Raw genomic sequence first — 4,392 nt, 5'->3', positions numbered from 1 at the left:
TTATGGACTAACACTATTCCTTAATGCAAAATTCGAACTCCTTCTTCTTTGATAAGTTCGAATTTTCTACTTCTGTCTTCTACTTTTCTTTCCTCTGACACCTCAAGGAATCTCTATACTGTGACATAGAGGATTCCACATTTTCTTGTTCTCTTCTCTTTCATATGAGCAGGAACAAAGACAAAGGCATTCTTGTTGAAGCTGACCCTGAACCTGAAAGGACCTTGAAGCGAAAGCTAAGAGAAGCTAAGGCACAACTCTCTGTAGAGGACCTAACAGAAATCTTTAAACAAGAAGAACCCATGGCAGCCGAAAACAACAACAATGCCAACAATGCAAGGAAGGTGCTGGGTGACTTTACTGCACCTACTCCCAACTTTTATGGGAGAAGCATCTCTATCCCTGCCATTGGAGCAAACAACTTTGAGCTTAAGCCTCAAGTAGTTTCTCTAATGTAACAGAATTGCAAGTTCCATGGACTTCCATTGGAAGATCCTCATCAGTTTTTAACTGAATTCTTACAAATCTGTGACACTGTCAAGACTAATGGGGTTGACCCTGAGGTCTACAGACTTATGCTATTCCCTTTTGCTGTAAAAGACAGAGCTAAAATATGGTTGGATTCTCAACCTAAAGAAAGCCTGGACTCTTGGGAAAAGCTAGTCAATGCCTTCTTGGCAAAGTTCTTTCCACCTCAAAGATTGAGTAAGCTTAGAGTGGAAGTCCAAACCTTCAGACAGAAGGATGGAGAATCCCTCTATGAAGCTTGGGAAAGATACAAACAATTAATCAGAAAGTGTCCCTCAGACATGCTTTCTGAATGGAGCATCATAGGTATTTTCTATGATGGTCTCTCTGAACTATCCAAAATGTCTTTGGATAGCTCTTCTGGAGGATCTCTTCATCTGAAGAAGACGCCTACTGAGGCTCAAGAACTGATTGAAATGGTTGCAAATAACCAATTCATGTACACTTCTGAAAGAAATCCCGTGAACAATGGGACTGGTCAGAAGAAAGGAGTTCTTGAGATTGACACTCTGAATGCCATATTGGCTCAGAACAAAATATTGACTCAACAAGTCAATATGATTTCTCAAAGTCTGTCTGGAATGCAAAACGCACCAAGCAGTACTAAGAAAGCTTCATCTGAGGAAGAAGCTTATGATCCTGAGAACCCTTCAATGGAAGAGGTGAATTACATGGGAGAACCCTATGGAAACACCTATAATCCTTCATGGAGGAATCATCCAAGTCTTTCATGGAAGGATCAACAGAGACCTCAACAAGGTTTCAATAACAATAATGGTGGAAGAAACAGGTTTAGCAATAGCAAGCCTTTTCCATCATCTTCTCAGCAACAGACAGAGAGTTCTAAGCAGAATACCTCTGACTTAGCAACCATGGTCTCTGATCTAATCAAAACCACTCAAAGTTTCATGACTGAAACAAGGTCCTCCATCAGAAACTTGGAAGGACAAGTGGGTCAGCTGAGCAAGAAAATTACTGAACTCCCTCCTAGTACTCTCCCAAGCAATACAGAAGAAAATCCAAAAGGAGAGTGCAAGGCCATCAACATGGCCGAATTCTGGGAGGAAGAAGAGGCAGTGAACGCCACTGAGGAAGACCTCACTGGACGTCCACTGGCCTCCAATGAGTTCTCCAATGAGGAACCATGGGAATCTGAGGCTCAAACTGAGACCATAGAGATTCCATTGGACTTACTTCTGCCATTCATGAGCTCTGATGAGTATTCTTCCTCTGAAGAGGATGAGTATGTCACTGAAGAGCAAGTTGCTAATTACCTTGGAGCAATCATGAAGCTGAATGACAAGTTATTTGGAAATGAGACTTGGGAGGATGAACCCCCTTTGCTCACCAAAGAACTGAATGACTTGTCTAGGCAGAAACTGCCTCAAAAGAGACAGGATCCTGGGAAGTTTTCTATACCTTGTACCATAGGCACCATGACCTTCAAGAAGGCCTTGTGTGACTTAGGATCAAGTGTAAACCTCATGCCCCTCTCTGTAATGGAGAAATTAGGGATCTTTGAGGTGCAAGTTGCAAAAATCTCACTAGAGATGGCAGACAACTCAAGAAAACAAGCCTATGGACTTGTAGAGGATGTTCTGGTAAAGGTTGAAGACCATTACATCCCTACTGATTTCATAGTCCTAGAGACTGGGAAGAGCATGGATGAATCCATCATCCTTGGCAGACCCTTCCTAGCCACAGCAAAGGCTGTGATTGATGTTGATAGAGGAGAGTTGATCATTCAAGTGAATGAAGAATCCTTGGTGTTTAAGGCCCAAGGATATCCCTCTATCATCATGGAGAGGAAGCATGAAGAGCTTCTCTCAAAACAGAGTCAAACAGAGCCCCCACAGTCAAACTCTAAGTTTGGTGTTGGGAGGCCACAACCAAACTCTAAGTTTGGTGTTGAACCCCCACATTCAAACTCTAAGTTTGGTGTTGGGAGGTTCCTACATGGCTCTGAGTATCTGTGAGGCTCCATGAGAGTCCTCTGTCAAGCTACTGACATTAAAGAAGCGCTTGTTGGGAGGCAACCTAATGTTATATTTTATATATTTTCCTTTGTTATTTTATGTTTTTTGTAGGTTGATGATCATGAGAAGTCACAAAATCAATTGAAAAAGCAAAAACAGAATGCAAAACAGGAAGAAAAACAGCACACCCTGGAGGAAGAACTCACTGGCGTTTAAACGCCAGTGAGGCTAGTAGTTGGGCGTTTAACGCCCAGTCTGGCACCATTCTGGGCGTTTAACGCCAGAAAAGGGCACCAGACTGGCGTTAAACGCCAGGAAAGGGCAAGAACCTGGCGTTAAACGCCAGAAATGGGCACCAGCCCGGCGTTTAACGCCAGAATTGGCTCAAAACGTGTTTTTGAATACCATTTGGTGCAGGGATGACTTTTCCTTGACACCTAAGGATCTGTGGACCCCACAGGATCCCCACTAACCCCACCACCCTCTCTTCTTCTTCACCATTCACCACTCACCTCCATCCTTTATAAAACCTCTCCTACCTCACCATTCAAATTCAACCACTTTCCCACACAAACCCACCCATAATGGCCGAAACACAAAGCCATTCCCTTCTTCCTCATTCCTTCTTCTTCTACTCTCTTCTTTCTTCTTTTGCTCGAGGACGAGCAAACCTTTTAAGTTTGGTGTGGTAAAAGCGTTGCTTTTTGTTTTTCCATAACCATTTATGGCATCCAAGGCCGGAGAAACCTCTAAAAAGAGGAAAGGGAAGGCAAAAGCTTTCACCTCCGAGTCAAGGGAGATGGAGAGATTCATCTCAAGGATGCATCAAGACCACTTCTATGAAGTTGTGGCCATGAAGAAGGGTCAAATTTGATCAAAGGTTGGACCAAGTCCTCATAGACATTTGTGAAGAGGGCGTTTAATAAAAGAGAGATTCAAGAGGGAAACCAGTTCAACTGAGAAGGCATGACCTCAAGCCCATCACTAAGAAAAGGATGGAGCAAACAAGAGACCCCTCTCATCATGGGATCCCTGAGATGCCTCAAGGGATGCACTTTCCTCCACAAGACTATTGGGAGCAATTGAACACCTCCCTAGGAGAATTGAGTTCCAACATGGGACAACTGAGAGAGGAGCAACAAAGACAAGGTAGAGACATTGAGGAGCTCAAGCACTCCATAAGACCTTCAAGAGGAAGAACAAGCCGCCATCACTGAGGTGGACCCGTTCTTTAATCTCCTTGTTCTTTATTTTTCTGTTTTTCGAAAATTATGCTTTATGTTTATCCCTGTTTGTGTCTTATGATCATTAGTGTCTTAGTGTCTATGCCTTAAAGTTATGAATGTCCTATGAATCCATCACCTTTCTTAAAAGAAAACTGTTTTTATCACAAAAGAACAAGAAGTACAGGATTTCAAATTCATCTTTAAAACTAGCTTAATTAGTTCGATGTGGTGACAATACTTTTTGTTTTCTGAATGTATGCTTGAACAGTGCATATGTCTTTTGAATTTGTTGTTCATGAATGTTAAAATTGTTGGCTCTTGAAAGAATGATGAAAAAGGAGACATGTTACTGAGGATCTGAAAAATCATAAAAATGATTCTTGAAGCAAGAAAAAGCAGTGAATACGAAAAAAAAAGAGAGAGAAAGAGAAAAAAAAAGAAAAAGAAAGAAATAAAGTTGTGATCCAAGGCAAAAAGGGTGTGCTTAAGAACCCTGGACACCTCTAATTGGGGACTCTAGCAAAGCTGAGTCACAATCTGAAAAGGTTCACCCAATTATGTGTCTGTGGCATGTATGTATCCGGTGGTAATACTGGAAAGACAGAATGCTTTGGGCCACGGCCAAGACTCAATAAGTAGCTGTGTTCAAGAATCATCATACT

At 42.1% G+C, this 4,392-nt stretch overlaps 1 non-coding gene across 1 annotated transcript; it reads right to left on the bottom strand.

The window, feature by feature from the left end:
- Window positions 1–707: 707 nt before the first annotated feature.
- On the bottom strand, window positions 708–815 carry LOC112804508 (small nucleolar RNA R71). Its single transcript, XR_003203121.1, has one exon. It is a non-coding gene; the product is annotated as a small nucleolar RNA R71 (small nucleolar RNA).
- Window positions 816–4,392: the final 3,577 nt, after the last annotated feature.

The sequence above is a fragment of the Arachis hypogaea genome, chromosome 5 (assembly GCF_003086295.3).
Source record: "Arachis hypogaea cultivar Tifrunner chromosome 5, arahy.Tifrunner.gnm2.J5K5, whole genome shotgun sequence".
Classification (NCBI taxonomy): domain Eukaryota; kingdom Viridiplantae; phylum Streptophyta; class Magnoliopsida; order Fabales; family Fabaceae; genus Arachis; species Arachis hypogaea.
Note: the sequence above shows the minus strand (reverse complement) of the source record. Positions and strands in the feature narration are given on the sequence as shown.